The following is a 25,871-nucleotide window of genomic DNA, read 5'->3' on the forward strand; positions in this document are numbered from 1 at the left end:
TGTTCACATACACAGGGAAATTCTTTCTGTGCAAGCAAGCTGAACTAATAGAGCCAGTGGAGTGAACATCTCGTAACAGCTTCTTATTATCATCTGTCTCTTCTTCAGATGCATTCTGGTGTGCTACACATTCAGCAGAAGTAAAAAAGGTCAAATGAAGGTGAGAACACTTCATTCATAATTTTTATGAGTTATTCAGGCCCACTGTGTCATTACCCCTTGGAAACATATGTTTTCTGATAGCAGTTTAGCAAATATTCAGCACATCTCGACAATCTCTCCTAAGCAATACAGATCAGCTGTCACACTTTGTCATGTGGCATCAGGTTGGGTAGTGCAGTGAATTCACTGTGGTGTGATATATTACAGCCATTTGAGATCCCATCCTGATAATTTCCACGTCTCCAAATGTAACAGTACAGGATGTGTCTCGCTAGAAGTCAGAAGCATTTTAGTATATCCCTGGTTGAGTTACACTTTAAAGAGAAAACACTTGCTCACCCGTGTCCTACTTGCTTCAGTGTCTCTGATACGAGGATGTGATGCTTAACTTCTGATTAAATAGGTGCCCCAGAAGGCTTAATACTTTGCTGGCCCTTGGCTTAGGCTGATGAAGGTGAATATTCCCCCCCTTTGGTACTCCTTGCCCAGTGCTTGGATAGCTGTACCTGCCACATTCAGGTTGTTTGAACTTGAGTTTCTCTTAAGGAAGCCCAGGGATTGTGCTGCCTTAGAAAAAAGGCATCTGTGTGTATGTAGCTCTTCTCTGTTTGGTTGTGAGCCAGGTGAGGAGAGGTTACACCTCACCACCCTGCTCTGCTCCCCGCAGGAGTGTAAAGAGACTGTATATCCCTGTAGGATTTTACTAGCTTTTCCACAAGAGAGTGGGAACACAGAGCAAGATCTGGGTTTCCTCCTGCATCGCCCACCCATCCACAGGGCAATGCTCTCTGCAGCCCATGACCTGCTTTGGGAGCATTTTTACTCTGCCTGATGCCTTTTCCTTAGAGGAGATGGGAAGCAGTTGCCTTCATTTGGGACCACAGCCTTTGCCTGCCTTGCAAAAGGCACATCACTGCTTAATGTTATTGCCATCTCTGCTTAAGGTTGAGGATAGGGGTAGGGGGAGAAGTGACTTTAGAACCAGGAGCCAGTGCTGACAGCCAATAACTGTGCACTCATTTCAGACATCATTCAGAGTAATTATCTTAATGATAACCTTTTTAAGCAGTCACAAGGCTGGAAGGCAGGAGAAAACCTGGCTGGTTCAGGCTGCCTCTGCCTTTGGTGAGGGGTTGCCTCTTATGTTGTGGTGCTGCAACACGAGCATTGAGGACAATGATTTTGCCAAGCAGTCCTCTCTGTTTTGTGTTCTTTGACCAAAAACATGCCCATAGCTATGTGTCGGTTTATTCATTTCCCAGAGAAGATTTTCACTGTGGGGTTCTGCAGCATTTGGACACAGACCTTAACTAATAGTCCCTGAATTTCAGCTTGCAGGTAGTTGGTGTGGTGTCTGATTCAGGCAGAGATTAGTGGAATTGTGCTTGTTTGTGGTAGTTTGTGGTAGAACCCAGCCTATTCCATCAGGTTATCAACATCTCAGCTCCCAGTAAAGTGCGACTGGATGGGTCACATAAAGCCTGCATTCATGGCAGCTATCTTGATGGGTACATTTGTTGGGAGCAAAGCCAAACCCTCATAATCCTAGGTCCTGTATGCAAGGATCACATATTTGAAGTCTGGTTTCCTAAACCAAGTTGAGTATGGCCCCAATGGCTCCTGAATGGTGTCTAACACGTCACAAACAGCCCCTGAATGTTTCCCCAGTCAAGGCATTCACTTCAGCATTCTTTGCCCTCATTGTGTGCACGCTGGACTATGGCTATAGGTGAAGTTTTCCAGACTTCCAAGGAAATCCACCTTTATCCCAGCAAACATCATGATTTAGAGAAAAAAGAAACGGGATTATGGGAGTTTACTGCCTCATTTAAAAACATCTGTTTGGCAAGAAGAGGTTTATTATGGCTGCACAAGCTGACAAAAGCTTAAAGGACAGGGCTTTACAGCTTCATCATGCTGTGCTCCATGGCGAGTGCACCAGTCATCTCCTCTCGAAGCTGGAACAGGTGGGAGAGTGGTGATACCACATTTCTTTGGAATGGCCCAATGGCTTTCCTTGCACTTCTTGCTAATTGCACCCTCTCAGATGCTGCACCACAAGAAGACCAGAGGCTCTTCCCTCTCTCGCGCCCATAAGGCTGGCCTTAAACATAACTCTTCCCGCCTCTCTCTGCCGTGCTGTGCCAACTCGGTGGGGCCCCACACATGCAAAGGTGCTTTGCTTTATGATGAACACATTCCTGAACCTCAGCAACCTCTTGGTTTCCCAGTCTCCTGCTGAAGGCTATGAGATTTGCAGAGCACAGAGCCAACATAGGAGGTGCCATTATGGATTCTGAAGCGAGAAGCAAACCTTCCTGAGCCATCCATTCAAGTGCTTAACTGCATCTGCTTTTCTACTACCACCTCATTAGCAGCAATTTGGAAACTGTAACCACAAAACAGCTAGCAGGCCAAGTATGTAACCAGCACATCCAAATTTGCTCAAACCCCTGGTTCCTATAGATTCTAATCACCTAATAAATGGGTTTTTGGTACTGAGCTAAGTACAGTCATATATAATTGCAGTTATTCTCACATTAAGCTGCAGGGAAGTGGCAAACCCAATTAGATTAAATCCTACCATGTCTCCTTGGGATTTGCGGTAGACATTTAAGCAGAGAGACGTGTCGCTCCCACAGACCAATTTGCTTGTACCTGTCTGCTTAGATTTATTGTGATTTATCCTTGGTTTGGGGTATGTTTGTTTGCAGAAGCCGGCTCCAGATGCAAAAGACATCAGTGCAGCTTTGGAACATTATTTCTAATTAGGTGGGTGCAGTTTCTAGTAACGGGCTTGAATTGCTCCTGGGCTCCTAATGGAGTGTGGAAAATAAATATTGTTCCTCTTGGATTCCTTTTTTTCCCCTTCTGGTTATAGAAAACTTCCCCTGCTTTGGCACTGAGGCTTTATTTGCCTTGAGCCTCGCAACACGGGGCAGCCAGCTAAGAGGGAAAGTTGCAACTGAGCTTTCCTCTTAAGCCTGTTTCATTCTTCTATTTGGAGCCCTCATAGGAATAATATTACACTGGGAAATATCACAGTAACTGCAGGGAAAGCGTGAATTTACTTTTGCTTCTTGCTGAATTTGGACTGAGTTGGACAAAGTTCACTGGAATTGGTACCTGGCAGAAGCAGGGCACAGTGCAGATAATGAAATGTGTGACCTAATCCCGAGGAAGAAGATTTGCTTCTCTCTGCCAGGCAGAGTATCTGTATCCTCCTATACATTTGTATGGAGAAACAGCAAAACCCTTTCTTCTCCTTTGTATTCTGTGCTAGTGCAAGTGGTTGTGCAAGGAGAAACACTGTCAAGGGCTGAGGATGGGGTATGCAGACAATTGCTTATTTACTTTGCAGGAAAACATCACTCAGGAAACATTACCAGGCTAGGACATATCATAGAGGATACGCTGCTTCTTTCAGAGGAAGAAAGCAATGCAGATTGACAACAAAGACCAGAGTTCAACGTTTCTACAAGGCAAGGGCTGCCTTCTCCTGACAAATCATATAGCTAAATTCAAAATGAGTGAGCCTGAAGCCCTGCAGTACTGAAAGCACTGGGTTTAGGGTAATTCCTGTTGTAAATAGGCATTTCTATGCACAGTATAAACTGCTTTTCTCTGCCCAGTCTTTCTTTAGCCTAGAAAACAGCCGTGCCAGTGACTGCATGTCCATCCATGAGGCATTTACACTCAGGGCACTGATTTTACACAGTTCAGGGAGTCACTGGCATCGCACTAGGGAAGAGGGTGCAAAGCTTCATTCAGACCACAGAAGGCTTCACTGGGCAGACTGAGTTGACCTGGCACTGAGCTGCAGTGATGGGTAACACCAAAAACCCAGGAGAGGTGGGAAAGGGCAGGATTTGTTCCTGCGGTGGGGCTGAAGCGTGAGGAAGCGCTGCCGGAGCTGAGGCATGGCAATAGGGCTGCCATCTGCTGCTTGCAGGGGGAATAGCAGGGAATGAGGCTCGAGGAATACTTCCCCCTTGAGTTTTTGTCGGGTTTATGTGGCTTTCGTGTGTGTAGGTACGTATGTGGATGTCACATTATGTATGATGCATTCAGGGCAGTGCATATCACAAGAGTCTGAGGCACAAAATGGGTAAAGGCAGAAAGGAAGCTGTGGGATGAGAGAGCAGCAAATGGAGATTCAGTGTCTTACGGCCCTATTTGCTCATCTCTACTGCACTGAAACGGTTTGATTTCTAATGCACCCCTTCAGTACGAAGCTGATGGGAGCCAGGCACTGCTCAGATCTAGACACATACACAGGGGTAACTTCCCACACAACTGCCAGGGATTGTCCCTGCAGGTGTGTTAGTAGGCATTGGCTGTGAATGGCACTTGGTCACAGCAACGATCTGTTAGTTTATGGATTTGTGTGGGTTTAGTTACACATCAGCTGTAGCTGTGTGACCCCAAACCCACAGGAGAACTGGGAAGGCGCTGGCAATGCCCTTGCTCTAATGTGTACTTTTGATTCCTAACATCTGTCTTTTCTAATACTGATTTGTAATGCATATTTTAAACCTTTTCAGTCCTTGCCCTGTCAAGCAATGCATTGCCTGGAGGACACAGACTCACAGAATCATGGAATGGTTTGGGCTGGGAGAGGCCTTCAAGCTCACCCAGCTCCAACCCCTGCCACGGGCAGGGACCCCTTCCACTGGAGCAGCTTGCTCCAAGCCCCTGTGTCCAACCTGGCCTTGAGCACTGCAAGGGATGGGGCAGCCACAGCTTCTCTGGGCACCCTGTGCCAGCGCCTCAGCACCCTCACAGGGAAGAGCTTCTGCCTAAGAGCTCAGCTCAGTCTCCCCTCTTACAGTTTGAACCCATCACCCCTTGTCCTATCGCACCAGTCCCTAATGAAGAGTCCCTCCCCAGCATCCCTATAGGCCCCCTTCAGATACTGGAAGCTGCTCTGAGGTCTCCACGCAGCTTCTCTTCTCCAGGCTGAACAGCCCCAACTTTCTCAGCCGATCTTCATACAGGAGGTGCTCCAGCCCCTGAGCATCCTCATGGCCTCCTGTGGACTTGCTCCAACAGCTCCATGTCCTGGGAGTCACACATCCATCTGTTCGTCCAAACTGAGTGGAAGTTGTGACAACTTTCAAACCAAAAAGCCATGCTATGAACACAAATGATATGGACAGTAACCCTGGCAATTACAGTGCTCTATAGAGGTTACAGAACTATTACGTGCAAGATCTTCCTTCGCTTTTTGTCTGGTCATCTCAGGGGTTATTTAGATACCAGTAACAGCAAGACTGGGAATACAATTGCGCTGTTATTTATACCTGTCATGTGTACTACTGCAACCATTATGATGCCTTGGAAAACAAGACAGAAGGTATTTATTCTACAGTCTGTTCTATTGATTATTATCAAACAGCAGCTCATAGTTTTCACAGTGAGACCTTTATGACTGCAGTGATCTGCAGCATGTGTCTGTGCTCAGAAACCAACTGCCTATTTAATTCAGTACTTCTGCTCTTTGGGTTTAATAACTCAAATTAAATTATTATGCTAATGACTTGCATTTGGATTATGCTCACAGTCTCAAGACTATGAGAGGACCTTATAAGCACATGGAAGGATGCCTTGCTTTCCTCAAAGTGGTTAGGAAGGTGGGATTGAGAAGGATCTGGGGGGTCCTGGATATTTCAGGCCCCATGCTGAATAAAGCAAAGCATGACAGTGTCAGTTACTGCAAGGAATGATGGGCAAGAAGGGTGAAGTATAAACAGCACCATGAGCAAAATGTGCTCTGTTCAGGCCAGCTGCATGCATGGATTTGTACTTCTGTGTCTTCAGGAATACTTAAAGGAACATCTAATCTGAAAGAAGAGTACACAGGAACGTGCAGGTTTGGGTTTTCCAAGCAGTGCTGAGCACAAGCACCTTCTGCAGCCTTCCAGCTGCTTAGTAACAGTGAGAAGATGTGTGGCTGCCTCAATGAACAGCCAAGCATTCAGGTTTAGACACTTGCATTCAAGAACTACCCCATGATTTTGAGCATTATCTTTATTATGGAAACGGTTGCTAGCTCTGAGAATCCACCATGCCTGAGAAACCGGTGTCCTTGAGTGACCATTATCAGCTGCTCTCCTGCTCTGGCCAGGGAGATGCTAACTTATAAACCCATATAAACTTATAAACCCATATAAACTTATAAACCCATATAAACTTATAAACCCATATAGACTTATAAACCCATATAAACCTGTAAACCCATATAAACTTGTAAACCCATATAAATCTGTTCTTCATACTAAAACAATCACCTGCTGGCTTGATGTTACCAGCCCTGCCTCCAGGGGGCTTGTTGGTACAGCTTGCTTCAAAGTCTGAGATCTCACCCCTTCTGCCTCTATTGAGAGCAGAGGCAGGCTAACTTGTGGGAGACAGGAACTGAATGATCAAAAGGGAAAACCAGGTGAGACACAGATTGGTGTTTGAATTGCTAGAGGAGACAGACATAAAACCTTTCCTCACTTGCAGTTTTAGGCAGGTGATTACACAAGCAGGAGCTGAAGCTGTAGAAACTTTGGCTGGAAAACAACCACGTTTGGATAGTGCAAACAGCAATTGGGTATCATGGAGCACTGGGTGTGTTTGGGGTTTTATAGCCATCGGTGAGTAAAATGCACTTGACATTTCCAGTCATACTGCTTTAGAGCGTCTCAACTAGAAATCCATCATTTTTCTTACTCTAAGAGGTCCATATGCTTTATCTAAGATCCAATTGTCCTTCTTGACTCCACTCAGAAGATGGGTGCTAATGGTTAGAAGGAGCAGTGTGACTTGTCCGTAAGAAAGCAGCAGCAGAACTGAACATCATGAACTGTCTCCTGTCATTAGAGACATGGGTGAGAACGTGACAGTGGGTCTGTGGTGTGGAGATCTGACTGCTCAACACAGATAACTCGTCAAATCTAGTTTCTGCTCACAGACTTGTTCTTTAATGGAATACAAGAGCAATTCATTCCCCTAGGCCCTTGCTTCAGCCAGTCACTTGAAAAATAGCAACCTTAGTGCAGTGGAGAGGAGGTCAAGAGCAGGGTTTGATCGATGCACTGTCACTTGCTGTTGAGTATCGATCCATCTTCAAGCGCCTTGTCAAATGCCTTTTGAAGAGTGAGGAGACAAAAGAGATCCCCATGCCTGACTCCATGGGAAGGACCTCGGGTGGCAGGCCATTGCCCAGTGCTGTCCTCAGACAGTTGCACATTCACTGGGTCAGGATCCCACAGTGAATCACAGCAGAACTAAGACGTTATGATCAGTGATGCCAGAGGCTCCTGTGCTCCTCAATTCCTTTAGCAGAGGAGTGTTCTTCTATGGCAGTCACTAGGGACACTTCTTCAGCCACCAAAATCAGGAGGATCCATCTTCCTGGCCAGTTATGTCTATTGAGTGACTGTGGCAGAGAAACTCTGCAGGGCTGTCCCATCTTTTACCTTCTTGATGACCATTGTTCATGCCAACAAGGTTCAGCACAGCTATTGCTATTACTGAAATTAGAGCTATTACTGATCAGAGCTTCTCTCCAGTGTGAACGGTGTCTGGTTGAAACTACAGCAATTTCGCCAGGCACGAGAAAGCTTTACTCATCATTTGGGCAACCTGCTCTAGGTGGCCCTGCTTGAGTAGGGGGGTTGGACAAGAGGTCTCCAGAAGTCCCTTCCAACCTCAATCGTTCTGTGATTCTGAGATCTCCATCACCTCCAATTGGACGTGGAGTCCATAAAAAGCATCTTGGATCTTTGAAAGAAGTCTTAGTAGACCAGACATAAAGAGTTTATCCTCTGCCCTCTGCTTTGATAATGTTACCTGAAAAGCAGGAGCTGTCTCTGCAAAGCTGCACCAAAAAGTGTGTCTTATCACTGCAAAAATCAGCTCTCTTATTGAACCTGAAGGACTAATCACAATTTAGACAAGTGTGGTCCCCTGGGAGTTGATGCTGGTGAGGGGGGTGACAACACTACAGGGTTTAGAGTTTTGTACTTCCAAATGCAAACTCCTTCCCCAATCAGAGGGGAAAGGAGTCTGTGTTTGGCACACCTACTGCAGGAACACTGAGATACCTGCCCTTATGATACCTAATGTGCATTCCTGCATGTGTTAGATAATGGGTTAATCTTTTTCCCAGTCATTTTGTCCCAGGTTATTGCACATCTCTGCCTGTTCACAGGCTTGTTCAGTCCCCAGCTCTGCATTGATTCAGACATGGCAGCTTTCAGCACTTTGGAATCGTTTTGCACATGTCAAAATACGAAATCAAACGCTGGGCTGAGCACTCTGCACTAATCCATTACCCTGTTAGAGGCTGACAGCACAGGCAAAGAAAGGAATTTCCCCTGCTGTATGAATGATGGAATCTTTTCAGACTTCGTTTTCTGCCTGTCACTAAGTTCAGCAGTGCTTTTGGGGAGGTGTATGAACTACAAGCGTAATGCTGATAAAAGCCATTCCAGCACTGAGGGCAAAACTCAGATCCGGACATAAAGATTTGAAGATGCCATCTAGAAAAACACCTGTGTGATGTTTGACCCATGAATGTTGGCATATGGAACTTATCTTCCCCTGCTCTGACTCTGCAGAGGTATGCTGGAGGGAGAGGGAAGCTGATGGTCATGACAGATGACCCTTACAGCTCTGACTGATGAGGTTCTTCAAAGGGAGAAGAGATTTTTCCAAGTGCTTTCCCGAGATAAGCCTTTAATGACAGTGCTGGGAACTCTCTGACACAAAGCCCACACAAATCTTTCTTCAAAACTGCTGCTTGCTGGGTTTTTATGGCTGGTTCTGTACCTCTGCCAAAGGGTTGCTTAAGATCTGGGGGTGATTAAAGCCAGGATATACCTGTTTTGCTCAGGAATGCTACGCTTCCATGTGCATGTTTATGGATATGACAAAGAAATTTTAACATCTCCAGGGAAGGAGTGGGTTATTTTACAAACCTTCATTTTATGGATTTATTGCAATCATGAGATAGTCAGGATTCCTCTGTGGTGAAAGCAGGGATATTCATTTTATACTGTTTGTATATAGAGGGGAATTCTTGGTTTGAATAAAACCAGCTGCAAAACTGGCACGTACATACCTATTGCACCTATTGAACGGGCCAAGTTACTTGCATTATCTTCTTGTGAATACCTGTAACCTCATCAGCTTGGCAAGGGCAGCAAGCAGCTCTCAGTGCCAGCACACCTGTACCCCCGCCTTGTTGACACTTCCTTGTACCCCATTTACATCCTCACTCTCCTGCTGTGTTTTCAGTAGTTTCTTTACTATGTACTTTGGCAAAGCTTTCTTATGCTCCCTTTGGTTTTAGAATCATAGAATCATAGAATAGTTTGGGTTGGAAAGGACCTTAAGATCATCAAGCTCCAGCCCCCCTGCCATGGGCAGGGACACCTTGCTCTAAACCATATTACCCAAGGCCTTGTCCAACCTGGCCTTGAGCACTGCCAGGGATGGAGCATTCACAACCTCCTTGGGAACCCATTCCAGTGCCTCACTACCCTAACAGGAAAGAATTTCCTCCTTATATCCAATCTTCTTCCTTAGCTCCTTCTCTATCTATGATGCTGCTCTGGAAAGTGTTTTCCGCAGCCTGAGCTGATGTAGCTCACCTGCAGCCTTCACCTTCCATCCCCACATCTAAAATATGTTTGTTTCTTACCGTTTCATCCCCCCAGTTCTCTTGTACTCTCCTTCCTGACCCAACCACATGAGGTTTCTCCCTGCTGACATCAGTCCTGACCTGCAGAGTTCATCTCCAAGCCTGTCACTTGCACCATGTAATTCTGTTTTACATATTTCCTCTGTGAGCTTATTTTCTCCCGTCAAACACAAACCCTTGTCTCAAACACCATCACTCTTCTTTGAGAGGAGTTGCCTGAGCTGGTTTTAGCACACGGGTAATGACTGGCAGCACTTAACATGCATCTGCAGATTAAGTGTAGAAACCTCTGGAGCCTGCCATGGGCATCCCTGGGGGCAATTCCCTCTGAGTATCAGCAGTTTTGGACCAACACTTGTTTCTTCTGAGGTCATATTGGAGATCGTTCACTTCCCTCCCTGCTTTTAACGTTATGGCAGTCAGAGACCACTAGAGGACTCTGTTTCCTATCATCTTAAGGAATACTCTGTAATCAGTTTGGGCTGTCCTGTGGTTTTTAGGCACTTATTTTAACAGAGCATATAAATGTACTTGTTTACACCAATCTACTCATTTATAGAGTAACCAAGGTGGCACTGGATGCTCAGCAGTCAGAGGTACCGTTGAATGATGATGGAAAATGTCTGCTTCCTTTAAACAAAACTAATATATGGGCAAATCTGTCCATCTCTCTGCATGAATATTTGATGTAATATTAGGATCCAGTCTTTAGTTCTGGCTGCACAATTGCTTGTGACCATTCAAAACACCCAGCCCATGTAAACCAGAAAGTTTGGGAAGCTTTCACGTTTAATGGGTTTTAAAACCTTTCCCCCATCTTTTCCCATTGGACTCTTGCAGAAAACTTTGCCTTCTTGAAAGGTGCATTGGATTCGCATCCTTCCCAAAGAGATCCCAGCCACTTTTCAAGGGAAGAGGATCCTTGCTGTGATTTTGAAGGAAAGGAGCAAACTAAAGCAGATTTTATCTCTGTGTTGTCTTTGGGCAGGCAACAGAAGTGCTTGTGATGCGGAACCATTATCTGTTGTTTTCCAGAGCATTCTTATACAAGACTATTAATGATTCTACTGTCAGTCAGCAGAGTGTTTACCCAGCCGCTGGCTGGCCACTGCCCACCCCACAGTGAAACATGTCTATCAGACTGCAGTCAAGTGAAAACTGCCAGAGGATCTCTGGCCCTCTGCTTGCCTATCAGCTGCAGGGCAGCCCCATCAGAGACAGGCGAAGCAACTTAGGCATTCATGAAGGACGTGCAGTTCAGCAATGCAAAAGAATGAAGATAACTGCATGGAAAATAACCAGAGAGCCCCACGGGTTCGTGAGCCTAACAGGGAGCGCTCAGAACCTGCTCAAGTGGGCACAAGAAGAAAGCCCACAGGAAACCTGCTGCTGATGGGTGGGTTTATTTTATAATCAAGTGACACATTGGCATACAGTACTCTCAGGAAGTCACCTTTCTTTTGTAAGGCACATACTTTGCATTTTAAGACCATTTCAGCATCACCTCTTTCATGCAGACACCCAGGCAGCCAAGAAGCCCCCAGCATCCTGGCCTCTACCAGCACCAGTGTGGCAGCAGGGCCAGGGCAGGGATTGCACCCATGCACTGGGCACTGGTGAGGCTCCACCTCGAATCCTGTGTTCAGCTCTGGGCTCTCACTGCAAGAGAGACATTGAGGGGCTGGAGTGGGGCCAGAGAAGGGCATGGAGCTGGTGCAGGGCCTGGAGCACAGGGGTGATGGGGAAGGGCTGAGGGACCTGGGGGGTTCAGATGGAGAAGAGAAGGCTCAGGGGGGACCTGATGGCTGCCTCCAACTGCCTGACAGGAGGATGGAGCCAGGAGGGGCTGGGCTCTGCTCCCAAGGAACAAGGGATGGGACAAGAGGAACCGGCCTCAAGCTGCACCAGGGCAGGTTTAGATGGAGCTGAGGAACAATTCCTGCCCCAGAGGGTGCTCAGGCATTGGAACAGGCTGCCCAGGGCAGGGCTGCAGTCACTGTCCCTGCAAGTGTTCACACCCCGTGGAGATGAGGCCTCAGTGCCATGGGTTAGTGGTGGCCTGGGCAGTGCTGGGGTAAGGGTTGGGCTGGGTGAGCCTAAAGGGCTTTTCCAACCTCATTGATTCTGTGCAAGGAGAAATTGTCTTCAAACAGAAACATGAGAATAACATGGCAACAGCCACTGCTTTAGGAGGAACAAATGAGGAGTGTAGTGAAACTGGTCCTTTACTGGCTTCGATTGTAGGCAATGCCCTCCTGTTTGCTTGCTTATTTGTTTGGGCTTTCTTAGTCTTTTGCCTATAGCCTACAATTTTGGAACACCATTTCCAAATGATGTCAGTAGGAGCAGGTCCGACAGCTATTGATGAGTGTTTTGATGCCTTTCTGAACATCAGGTCTAAAGCCTGAAAAAGGGGAAAATTGTGAACTTTTAGCATTTTCCTTGGACTTTTAGGATTAGTTATTTTTCCATGATTCTCCTGATCTCACTGGAATTCTGTGGTTAGCTGGGGCTCCATACAGAAGAACAGCACAAGAAAACCAAACAACCCCCCCACCCCGAGAGTCAGTTTTGAGTATTGAAAGCACTGAATTTGATGCTTTCTTTGGTTTAGAGATGCAGTACGGGTATTACAGCCCATGCTACGTCCTTTTCTGTTGACATTTCTTGCCGGTAACTTGTGCTTATCCAATTTCTTGTATTTGAAAATGGATTTTGCTGTTTTTCTGGACACGTTACTGTCTTTGGCACTTCCTGCCTTTGAAGTCTGTAGCAAAATGTCAAATCATCTTTTCTTTTCTTACATTTCTGATCCCTGCTCTATTTAGCCCAATATAAAGAACAAACAAAGGAACCCAGCAGAAGTATTTATAAGCAGCTTGCAAAGATGTGCCTGTTAAGAATCAAAGCTCCAGGGAAGTGCTGGAAAGCCTCTTAGTTGGGGGCTTTGAGACCATAAGTGATGACTGATTTCTGCCCCACATTAGAAAGACATCTGGGGAAGGGTTGAAATAAAGAATGTGATCATGGCTATAATCATAGAATTATAGAATCATAGAATAGTTTGGGTTAGAAAGGACCTTAAGATCATCCAGTTCAAACCCCCCTGCCATGGGCAGGGACACCTCACACTAAACCATATCACCCAAGTCCTCGTCCAACCTGGTCTTGAACAGCTCCAGGGATGGAGCATTCACAACCTCCCTGGGCAACCCATTCCAGTGCCTCACCACCCTGACAGGAAAGAATTTCCTCCTTATATCCAATCTAAACTTCCCCTGTTTCAGTTTGAACCCATTACCCCTTGTCCTGTCACTATCGGAGCCCAGAAGTGACTCCACTTGGTGTGGGTGCAGAGGATGGGCAAAGACTGTCCCTCGCTGATGAACTTGCACTTGGAGAACACAGTTTGCTTATGTGAAATAAGAGGCATCATGTGGGTTGAGAAGGATCATATTCACTGTGTCGTTAACAGGCCTCCCTGGTAAAGTCAGCTTTGTTTGGGACTGCTGTGAGTATACACTGAGAGATGAATACCCCATAAAATATAGAGAGACATGGAAATAGAGGAATTTAGTTAAAGCAATGGCCCAACCAGGAGCTCTTCATGCCAGTTGTGGAGTATGTGAAGGTCTCTAACAGAAGCCAGAGGCTGCTGCAGGAGAGCATCTTTTCATCTCAAAGTTATCTCCCTCTGTAAAAAATCCACCTTAGCAGCAGCGTGGTTTGGAAGCTGTCATTGCAAAGAAAAAGCAAAAGGTTTGGCTTGTTTTGGGAACCTATTTATCAAGTTTAAACATGGTTTTGCTGCAAGGAGGCCTGGCCATGGAGAATTACTCAAGTAAGTTGATGTAGTGTGAATTGTTGCTGTTCCTAACACGGGTTTATGGTAAGAATCACAGCAGCTGCTGATGGTGAGGACCAAACCTCAGCCTTTCCTCAGCACGTAACACATCTCCAAATATCTACATTTCTCTGGGTCTCTCTCTATAGAGTGGTGTTCCCTCATGCTATTCTGTTGTGGTGGGAACCCTTTTACAGGGATTCAGAGGTTGGGAACCTCTTTCAAGAAAGAAATCACAGCATTTCACATTCCAGAACCTTCCAAGGAAAAAAATGAAACAAAACCTGATAAATTTCAGGGATTTCATGCTGAGTTTAAAAGTGGAAATACACGACACGGGTAGCGCAAAGTTATGCTATAGCAGCCAGCATCATTTAAGAAAGATCTGCTCATCTAAAAACCTAAACCTCGGTTTCTACATGCCCGTCCTGTACAAGGTATAGATTTAAGTTGGAACAGTGTCTGTCTTCATCATTCTAGTTTAAAACATTCTTTTTCCTCCATTCTCCATTTGAACCTTAGGACTGTGATTTGGCACCAATTGCCTGTCAAATACAGCACTTGTAGCTCACATCTGGACTGTGTCTCTGAGGATGTCGGCATGGCCAGAGCATGCCAAGGCAGAATTCATATCAGAATCAGTCCTAGGGGATGTGAAAGGTTTATGTTACACTGTGTGAAGCAGAGACCCTCAAATCAGGGAAACAACTGACTTTGTGCTTGATGTAAGAACATCCTGACACCGGCTGAGAGCAGGATTCCCAGGGCAGGACCAACGTGTCTGATGCTTTATAACCATTTTAGGCACCTTGGTCCTATTCAAGAATAACAGCGTGCTGAGTGCTGTTAAATCTGATTCCTGACCTGCTGTTCCTATACAATCCTCTGTGAGGGGGAAAGGAGATCATCTGCCTGACAGAGATGTTTTGCCACCTCTTTCCTGCCTCAGCAGCCCCTGGTGAGTACCCTTCACACCTCTCCAACCAGCTGCTTGTGCCTCCCCAAAGGAGTCCAGCTCTGTGCTGACTTCAAAAGAACATGTTTAAGTGCATTCCTGTGTCAGAGTCAATATTAGTGAGAACAGTGTAATAAGGATTTGTGGAAGATGTGAAACCTCCTTAGTAATCCATGATATTTGGCTGCCTGGCTTCAATATCATAGTTGGCAGGAGAAATAACAACTCTGGTTTGCAAGCGCTCTCATGATTTCCAGATTTACTTTTATTTCAGGCTACAGTAAACCCAAGGCTATTCCCTTTTTAAACAGTTACATGAAACTATCTGGGTTTCTTCAGATTGAAAGTAACAAGTCCGCTCTATCTAGAAGGGAGTTTGGCCTGCACCCATCACGATGTTAACATCTGTAATCCCTGTAAACGCTCTCAGCTTTCATGAAGCACTGTTTCATTGAAACACATCCTAAAGGGATTCCATCTTGTGCACATAGAGGTATTTTCACACACTTTACTGGGGTTTAATATTATACTAATGTGAAGCACGTGGTTAATTATGGTTCAAACAGCCTTATTTTCTATAGAGCCACTTGACATCCTCTGAGTCTTGTTCTGCTGCCCATCACTTTGACTTGTCTCTGCTTCTTTTGTAACTTCCTTGGGGAGTGGAACTTGTTTGTTTGATGGTTTATCATGTAAAATCACTGTGATAGCTACTCACACATGCTGCAGATGTGACCAATAGCATGTTATTTGATTGCCTAATAAATTGGCCAGCACCACAGCAGAAGGGCTTGTTTTCATTTACACACGTTATTCCTTCAGGTGGGAAATTCAGAAACACTGTGTGTAGACAGGAATGATGCTCTGAGCGTTTGCCAACTTCCTCATGTATTGGAAGTTACAGCAAATGCTGGCCTGGGTTTAAATGGGAGATTCATGATTCATACCCACCACCAGGTGCTCATTTGGCAAGCCACCACATGGGCACAGGGACAACTGTAACTGCTCATGTAACCATAGATTGGTGCCATTCGGGCACTGCAGAAACAACTCTTAGCTGAAATCCATTTGAACCATGGTACTTGCACAGAGATGGAGCAGTAGTTCATAGCATCATAGAATCATAGAGTAGTTTGGGCTGGAAGGGGCCTTCAAAGCTCATCTAGTCCAACCCTCTGCAATGAGCAGAGATATCTTCAACCAGATCAGGTAGTCCAGAACCACATCCAGCCTGGCCTTGACTTTACTGGGATTGTATTTTTGCACAGGAGGAAAGTTGTCCAGCCCTTGCTGACCCCTAGTGATACAATGGGATCATTGAATCATAGACTGGGGTATCTAGGGACTGATTTCTGAGACAATTTCATAAAAAGCTGGGGGAAATGAGCCCCAGAGCTGCTGTTGGATCATACTGGGGGAATCTGAGATGTGTAACTCAGCACTCATCAGTTACGGGCTGTGCTATGAGCTCACTCTTTGCACTAAATGAAGCAGCTCTGAGGTGCCTGCGAGCAGCTGTCTTGTGTTATCACTTAAATGAACTGCAGCAACTGGGTACAGGGAAAATGTTTCCTGCATCATTACGTAGTTCTCATCTTGTACTATTATGTTAACAGCCTGGAAAAATGGCTTTAGGAGTGTGCTGTCACATTGAGTGTGAGGAGGAACTTGGCCATCAACCAGAGCAGATTTTAATAGCAGTTAATCCAAGCTGACCACCTTCACAAATTTACAGTTGATGTCTAAACATTAAAGATCTTCTTATGCAATACAGCAGGTACGTTGTCTTTCTCATTTTTAAGCAAAGTTGGCAAGTGCTCTACAAAACAATCTTGTTCTTTGAGCATTCATATGATTTCATTGGGGTTCATCAGCTTGGACACGACATCATGCTTCAGTGTGTGGACTTATGTGTGTCAGTGCTGAGCTCCTTTGCTGTGATTCAATGGTTACTGTAAGTGGAGGACTCTCTGTGCCTGGCTTCATCCACTGATAAGAGACATTATTATTATTAATCTCCCATCACCTTGTGAGGGATGGAAAATGCTCCTTGGGTTATCAACTTTTGCTCCCTGCCTTTGCAGGTGGGAGCCATTCGTGCTTCCTTCAGATTCCACTCCTGCCCCAGTTTTACTTTCCTCATCATTGTTTCTCTCATACTTCACTTTCCATCCCACTAAAGGCATCAGCCTTTGGTTGCTTCCCCAGTGCTGCTGTCTGAGATGCACACATTTGGTTGGTGGCATTTCCAGAATCAAAAGATCAAAAATCACAGCATCTGTGGCCCTGCCATCAGTAATGAGCTGCTCAGACCCCTCAGAATCAAGCTGACACCAAACTAATGATGTTTGTGTTAAACTTTCAGTGTCTATGTCAGTGTTACAGACTGAAATGAAACAAGAAATCATAGGGCAGTTTGAAGCAATTAAAGTGTAAGGGCCCTGGCTCAGCTTTCAAAACATACCTCGATGTTTATCTTCCCTCCAGCATAAATCAGCTCTCTTCTAGATGAGCAATGCTCTTAAAGAGCCTCTTGCTGTCCCAGCAAGTTTATTTAACAGGGGAAAAGCAATCTGTAACTCCCTGTGTTTCTGTGTCTAAGAATCTCATCATTCACGTGGTTTCCCTATCTTGGCTTAGGAATCCACAAACATTAATGGAGATTTCTCTTCACTGCACTACTGCGATATAAAGAATACTCTGCCTCAAGAGGGCAAGTGAGCAGGTTAAGAAACTGCCCTGTGTTAAGCAGGACATTTGTATTTGTGTAAAATTCAATAGGGTGCTGCCTTGTACCTTCTCCACACAGGGATAATTGTGAGATTAGGAGGAACTCGTCCACTTTCTGGGCAGCTGTGGGCACAGGAAGCTTACTTTCTCTTACCTTTTCATATGCAAACATCTATTAATCATTTAGCTTAATGCTGCTGCTTCTCCTCTCACACACCCCCTTTCCAGCAGCATAGGAGGCAATGATGGGAAACATGGTGAGCTTTATAGCCCTGTAAGAAAGATCTGTAGGACTTATTCTTTAGCAGTACAGCAGTAGGTCAGTTTACTCCCCAAGAAATACTCAGCCTCAGCACTGCAGGGAAACCCACACTCCAGAGTCTCACCTACATAGCTAAAGGCTGCTGCTGCTGCCTGCTTTTAATAAATAAGATATATCTTCAATGTCTATTTTAGACTTGCATGAGGGAGCATTCAGCTTTTTGAGCTCAATCTTTTGTGTGAGCTCAGGAGAAGTGAAGCTTGAAGTGTCTTGGTTGTAGCAAACCACTCAAGAGGAGGCCTAAAGCGGGAGTGGGTGCCCAGAGATGATGCTGCATGGCAAAGGTCCTAGCAAAGGCTCTGGAAAGGTAAGAGGAGAGTCAGTAGATTCCATTTGTGGGGACTGGAAAAGATAGAGGGGTTTGGACACTGAGAGAGCTTAAAAGCTACAAGTGCAGTTCAAACACAACTGTTGCTTTTAACTCCATTTAGCCAAGTCTCATGCTCTGTGCTCTGACATGCTCCCCTCATGTCCCATGGCTGGGGTGCACCAAATCACGGCAGTTCACAGACACAGTCCCAAAGAAGACTGAAGTTACAATCATAGAATGGTTGGGTTGGAAAGGACCTTAAGATCATCCAGTTCCAACCCCCCTGCCATGGGCAGGAACACCTCACACTAAACAATATCACTCAAACTAAACCGTGTCACCCAAGTTCAACAGGAATGAGGAATGGGGAGGTCCTGGGTGGAGAATATGGTAATGGGGGCAGAACACAGGAATTCTATCCAATTTCTTTGAAAACTGGGGGGGGAAAGCCCCAGATGGCATTGCAATGAATGCTGGAAATTTCTGAGATCTTTTAAATAGCTGCAGCAATGGGCACGATTGTGTCTCATACACAATCTATTGATCAATAAATTCCAGTGTCCTCATTCCTTATTTGCTTTCTTTGAGGCTAGATCTTTATCAGGCTCTTCAAGACCAGTACAGGCATGAAAATAATTATGGGCAAATGAACTTCTGTCTTAATACCTTGGTTTTAATACTGGGGGCAGATTCAGGATGGCAACGTCAGTGTCAGCTATGATGCAACCACCTACCTTTCTCTAGCTACATTTTAGGTAGCTGAAGGATACAGCTCCCATGGATTACAGAAGGGGGCAGTGATGTTTCACGTTTCGGAACTAGCATCACCCACTATGCAAAAGCTCCTGCTCTCCTTAAAGCAGAAAGAGAAATGGCCAAGATGTGCTCTTGCGATCTCGCTTCCTCCTGTTACAGTCACGCTGCCTACTTGCTCCTTTATTTTCTCCAAGAAAAGAAGTCCCACCCTGGAGGAAGCCATAAGGGCAGTGCATTGCACAGAGCGCTCCTGAGGCCTCTCCGGATCAAAGGGCACATTCACAGCCTTATTTCATGCTGTACATAAAAATACTAACTAGATAACTAGATAACTACCTGTTATGTGTTGGTTTCACCATGTGGTTTGTTTGGCCTCGGACCTTCTGACATTACAGCTTGTCAGTGACATTCCGTGATTCCCATTCATAGCGCTTCGCCTTTCAGCCCTGGTTTGGGCAAGATGAAATCAAATGAGGGATTGTTAAAACAAGTGAGCATATGTATAAAGCAGAAAGGCTTCTATTCTAAGAACAGCTTGCATTGTCAACATAACACATGCCAGGTTTGATGGACTGTGTGATTTTAAGTGAGTTCACACATGCAAATGCATGACAAGGCAGTTTCATTATAATGTTGCATGTGGTACCGTATTGTTCTATGGCTCCTGCTGCACAGAGTACACAGGATGGACAGTGTTAGTGAGTGGCTCCCCATAAGAAATGCCTCTTCATTGTTTGCTCTACCTGACTTAAACTAATAACAGCAAATAGGTGTAGCATGAGGGGTGGGAATCGTGGAAGCGATGCCAAGCATCTTCTCTTTTCTGGCCTTTTACCCATCCACAAAGTTGCTTCCAGACCTGCTCCCCCAACTCATCAATCTGAGCACGTCCTCCTTTCTGCATCTCTTCCTTTGCTTCCCTTTATCCCTTACATCAACAGAGGCTTTCTCACTCTGGTTCAAGAGGTGTTTCAGCTCTTCTCTGCATTTCTTACCACTGATGTCCTGCTGGGCCCCCAGGATGTTCTGTAGGAGTCAGGAGGTTCATTTTGATCATTATTTTATAGTGAGGTTGCTCTTGCATTCCAGCTGATGGTGGTGTGGTCTTTATCCCTCCCTTCCAAGTTTTTCCAGTGCCTTTTCATACGTAAGAAGTGATTGTAAGCCTCCATCAACCGTACTATTGTATAATTTAGACTTTGCTTTTCCTTTGATTCCCATTGGAAAACTGGTGACAGTTAAACACCTTGCGACAGAGATTATTTCCCTGTGTGCTGATAGGTGTCAATCTCTGTCATTTTTGCTTTATCCTGTCAGCTGTTCTGTGCATGGGATGCAAGGGGTACCTGGCCACTGAGGAAACTGGAAACTGGGTCCTCATCCTTGCCTGGTACCTTGGTGAGTAGCTCTGCCTCTTTGGGCAGAGATTTGCCCTGTCAAGTTCAGTCTCTGCTGTTCAAGAAGCAGAAGCATTTGTTAAAAGCCTTATGAATAATTAACCAAGTCAATTTTAATACAATGCAAGCAAACTCATTTCCATGGTAAGTTTACATCTAAGCAATTATTAAAACCTTCAATTCCAAAGTTGATCAGATGGTTTATGTACAGTCCTCCATGCATCTCTGAGGTGAAAATGCTTCTTGATGAAAAGAAATCTATTGTGCATACACTCCCTTGCCAAAGGAATTCTCATCTTAGAACATTTCTCAAATGACAAAAGGACACAGAATCTTCCACTCATTACTGAAACAAATACACCAGGAAGAAAAACAACCTCATCCTTAATTTATGCTGAAATTCAGTGCCCAAATCACTAAAATCCATATCCCTTTCCATATTGGAAGATCTTACATGGTCTCATTTACCTTTTCTACAGCTGTATCAGTGCTTCAGCTCCAGCATTCCATCTGCATTGACAGATTGACAGAGCCTTTTATGCTGTCATATCTGGACTTACTGTTTTTTTAAATATTAGCTACACATTTTGTGAAAAACACTATTATTTGGCATTTCTTCTTTTTGTTTTGCTTTATTTGTTGGTATATTTCACAATTGTCCCTATCTAGGTTGTATTTGAATAGTCAGGACATTACCACCTTTCTGCCATTGCATTACCAACATATGATCTGAACACAGAAATGATGAGGAGGCATGAAAGGATATAACTGGGAGAGACCACCTCATCACATATGGACTAACGACCTAGAAACACCTACCCATCTATCACAGCCCAGTATACACTGGTGCAATTAGCCAGAGCTGCACCACAAACAGGAGATGAAAGCTGTGTGTTCACCTTCCTCTATGATGGAAACAGTATTTACCGAGGCACAAATCCCCATTTGAGAGCATCAAACACTGAAGCCTGGCTTCAGATAAAGACACAGATTTAAATCCTTTTTCTGCCTCATTAAGGCCCAGCGAGCGAATCCAGGTTTTTCAGGTCAGAAGCCCTTCAGTCACTCATGAAACATTATTCTGCAGCTTCAAGAGGAGAACACCTTCACAAAATGCACGTGTTCTGCCTCAATCCAGAGGTAAGAGGGGTGAGCAGAAGTCTGAGCTGCACACGGCACAAGTCGCTCCTGGTGGCCAGCAGACTTGCTTACAGGTAGTAGCTGTGACAATTGTCCTTTTTGGGAAGCAAGCTCTGTTATCCATCTAAGCCCAGAAGAAACCAATGATTTTCAGCTGGGAAGACTCTTCCCTCTCCATTGTCATAGAATCATAGAATGGTTTGGGTTGGAAAGGACCTTAAGATCACCCAGTTCCAACCCCCCTGCCATGGGCAGAGACACCTCACACCAAACCATGGCACCCAAGGCTCTGTCCAACCTGGCCTTGAACACCGCCAGGGATGGAGCATTCACAACCTCCCTGGGCAACCCATTCCAGTGCCTCACCACCCTAACAGGAAGGAATTTCCTCCTTATATCCAGTTTACAGCCCTGTCCACTACAGCAGTTTCAGATGGGGCAGATTAGTGTGTCTGGGGAAAGTTCTTCCCTGCTTCCTGATTTCTGCTTGCTTTCAGCAAGGTAGCATGGAAGGGGAAAAGAAGAGGAGGGAGAAAGCAAGAAATGTAGAGGAGGGAAGCATGAGATGTCCTCACTTGCTGAAGTGTAAAGGGAAGGAGTCATGGGGAAAGCAGCTTTCGCCATGGCGGCCTGTATCATGCCTGCCTTCCTCTGCCATGGGAGGTGAGTACTCCCTAAGCTAGTCCAAGGTGTGTAACAACTCTCCGTACTCAACAGCAACCTGTAATCTTTCTGTTGTTAGATACATCTGGCTTTTTTCTGTGTGCTGGAAAAGGACCATGGTGTTCCTGGGTCTTAGCTGCAGGATCAGCATCTCTGCTGGGAGAACAGTACTCAAAATCTTATTTCTTGGTGTAGCCCCGGAGGGTTTGGAAGATGTCTTTTGGGGAATAATTTGAATGTGCTGTGGCTTGTGGTGTATACTGCCAGAAATATTACTGGGTTTTCCCATTGAATTCCAGGATGAATTACTCCATAAAATCACAGAATGGGTAGAGTTTAAAGGGACCTTAAAGCTTATCCAGTTCCAACCCCTGCCACAGGCAGGGACCCCTTCCACTGGAGCAGCTTGCTCCAAGCCCCTGTGTCCAACCTGGCCTTGAGCACTGCCAGGGATGGGGCAGCCACAGCTTCTCTGGGCACCCTGTGCCAGCGCCTCAGCACCCTCACAGGGAAGAGCTTCTGCCTAAGAGCTCAGCTCAGTCTCCCCTGTTCTGTCAGGTTCAAGCCATTCCCCTTGGCCTGTCCCTACAGGCCCTTGTCCAAAGCCTCTCTCCAGGTTTCTTGTCAGCCCCCTTTAGTTATAGGAAACTGTTATAAGGTCTCCCTGGAGCCTTCTCAGGCTGAAACCATTTATCTTTCTCCACTAGTGCCTACTTAGTTTAACCTCTCCCTCCAGGCAGACCTCAGCCCCTCAGTTAAGTTCCTGGAGTAAGAACTTAGGCCAGGCTGTTCTGTGCCAAGGAACAGCAGGGTGGGTGAGTGGTCACTATGTGGCCTGAGTTTCAAAGTTTCCAAAGTAAGAAAGATCAATAGCTGCTCACATGTCCCACGAGTTAGAAATACTTCTCTGAACTCCTGAAGATTTTAATGGAGGCATCAAAGCCCTCCAGATTAAACACAAAGTACTTTTGATGTGTTTAAACTTTGCAGTAATAAGCCTGCAGACCCAAGCTGGGAAGTAATACTAAATATAAACCTTTCAATTTGTAATAGTTAAGAAACGGAGCTGGAAGTTGTTACAGAATTTCATGTGGTATTGTTGAAAGATGATGTTAATAAGTTGATATCTGCTCTTGCTGGATCAAGAAGTCACTTTACTTCCCTTATTCAGGAATCAGCAGGGTAGCATTAAGGATTTGTGGCTGGTCTGCTTTCCCAAGGTCACTTTAAGTAACCAAAATAACAGCAGGTGGTAGAATATTTGAGCTAAAATGTAAATAGCAGCGAAGATAAATGAGGAATAACTCTAAATGCACATTCCTGTAGTATTGGTAATGGATAAGTAGTATCAGGTCTTATTTTATATAGAGGTACATGGAAAGCTGACTGCCTTTAAAACCAACCCATCCATCTGGGCAAGCTGCAGGACAGTTAGTGTCCTGCAGAAGGCAAAATGGAATCTGTTGACGATAGCTTTTTAAATGTCTTTACCTTATGTTTTTTGTGTTCTGGTTTTTCAGCTTGATTACCTTGGTCTAATTGCTCACTGGATGGGAAAAACAGGCAGTGTAGAAGCAAAGATAAGATACTCGTCATCAAGTGCCAGCAAAGGCTTCTGTGAAAATGCTAATGTGGCCTTTCTGTCAAAAAGTCACACTTTGGGAAGTGCATTGCTGTATTTGTATATTGGGGGGAGAAAAAGGCAAGTCTTGATGGGTCTAAGTCTATTACACAATCTCCCCTCTTCCCCATGGCTCACTGCCCAATCCAGTCAAATCCACACGGGGAACACCATGCTTACCCATTTAGTGCTGGAACAGACATTTAGTGGAATTCTGAGTGTCTCGGATGCATTCAGAAACCCCTGGGCCAGGGGTTTCTCATTATAACAGACTGAGTTTTGAATCCCTGTGGCACATACAAGTTCAGCGATCTTGACACGAAAACATTTGGGGTTTGAATGTGTTAAAAAGGGTCACAGTGGGTAATGACTTTTACATGTTAATTTCATGAGGACAGCTGAGCTCTCTGAACTCCAACTAAAGAATGATTTTAGTTACCCTCATGAGTAGGCAGACTGATAAGAACAGTATCTGAAAAAGGCCTGCAATTGAACCAAACCGTGTCAGGGATAAACCAAATGCATCTGAGGCTTTCATAATTCCGCTAAATGTCTGTTTCAGCGCTAACTGCACAAGCGTGGTGTTCCCCGTGTGGATTGGATTGGATTTGGCAATGCACTCTCTACTTCTCTTTCCTCACTGTCACTGCCAAAGGCTTGGAAAATGTTCTTTCAGTTACCTAACTTCAGCTCTTTGGCCTGTTTTGTTTGGAAAGACCTAGACTGTAGCCTCACTTACACTCATGGCTTGCTGGGGAATACTGATTGAACTGAGAACACAGCTTCGCCTGGTGTCGTTTAACATCCTAATCCTACAGACACCAAAGTAATAGCTGTGCTTCTGCAGAACACAGCAGCTCTGGAAGCTCACTCTGGGACTCATCCTTCCCTTGCTCCTGCACGCCACTGGATTTGGTGCAGGTATTTATTTTCCCCTCTTCACTTTAGAACAAAGGCAAAAGTTATGGAAATGTCTGTGATAAACAGAAGCACATATGGGGAAAGAGAACAGTAGGGAAGGTGCTGTGGTGGGCAACATTCCTGTGCCTTACATGAGCATCATTACTGTACCACAGCAAATACTGACTAGTTGAACAGGGGGAATTACAACACATGTTTTACTCTACCTACCAGAATGGTACGTGCCTAATTACTCCTAATTGTGTAAGCACATCTCAACATTTCCCATGACATAGTAGGCTTTGTGTTCAGTACTCACAGAGCATGTGTTACAACCCAGTACTCCCACTGCTCACGTATTCCCATCTTATCAGAAACGGCTGGGTTAAAGTGCCCACCTCTTCTGGTTATATCTGCACAAACTCTTGCCTTATTTAGCACTGCATCTGTCACTAGGATAATGATTCTTCTTGCATCCCTTCTTCACATGTTTTCTGAACTACCTATAAGGGGAACTGATACATCTGTAGGGAAAGGTCACATAACACCCAGAAGAGGCAGGAGGCTTCTGCCAGTTATTTTGGGGTTGATGCATTGCTAATTAATGAATTGTGCCTCCTCCAAGAATAACAGTGTCTTCATAATGCAGCAGTGTAACATGTCATTACACAACCTGACAACGTGAAAATAATGTTGGAAGTTATCTGAAGTATTTTAGGATATACTAGTTTATTTGGCATTTATCTTTCTGTAAGGCTTAAAGTGATAAATGACCTGGAGAGCTCCATGGGCACATCGATACTGTTCCAGAAGTGCAGGGCTAGAAGACAACAGGTCTCAGTTCATGCAAAGCTGGGTGAGCAGGATTTTGCCCTCTTCCCTTCCCGGATGGCTGAACACAGCAGTGTTCCCTGGTGCCTGTTGTTATCCATTAGAAGTCAGTTTGTTGTAGCTGCCGACCTAGGACAGGCAAAGCAGGTTATTATCCACAGAGCAAAAAGGATGGTGCTCCCATTGCTACCCCCCTGGTGACAGCAGCAAGCTTGTCATCCTGATAGTGAGGAGTTTTGCTTATACTGAGAAGTCAGAAGTGATGCTGTTTATAGAATCCCAGACTGGTTTGGGTTGAAGGGACCTTAAAGCTTATCCAGTTCCAACCTCTGTCACAGGCAGGGACCCCTTCCACTGGAGCAGCTTGCTCCAAGCCCCTGTGTCCAACCTGGCCTTGAACACTGCCAGGGATGGGGCAGCCACAGCTTCTCTGGGCACCCTGTGCCAGCGCCTCAGCACCCTCACAGGGAAGAGCTTCTGCCTAAGAGCTCAGCTCAGTCTCCCCTGTGCTGTCAGATTCAAGCCATTCCCCTTGGCCTGTCCCTA

The 25,871-nt window shown here is 45.3% G+C and overlaps 1 long non-coding RNA gene across 1 annotated transcript in view; it reads left to right on the forward strand.

Moving 5' to 3' along the window:
- The window catches only part of LOC133214195 (uncharacterized), a 194,442-nt gene extending 170,775 nt beyond the window's left edge, over positions 1 to 23,667 (forward strand). The window contains exon 6 of the long non-coding RNA XR_009726032.1: positions 23,494 to 23,667. This is a non-coding gene — a long non-coding RNA (uncharacterized LOC133214195). The remainder of the gene's footprint in view (positions 1 to 23,493) is intronic.
- The last annotated feature ends 2,204 nt before the right edge of the window (positions 23,668 to 25,871 follow it).

Source organism: Neopsephotus bourkii, unplaced genomic scaffold (assembly GCF_033783945.1).
Source record: "Neopsephotus bourkii isolate Nb327-2 ecotype Australia unplaced genomic scaffold, CSIRO-AGI_Nbou_v1 NB_873, whole genome shotgun sequence".
Classification (NCBI taxonomy): domain Eukaryota; kingdom Metazoa; phylum Chordata; class Aves; order Psittaciformes; family Psittacidae; genus Neopsephotus; species Neopsephotus bourkii.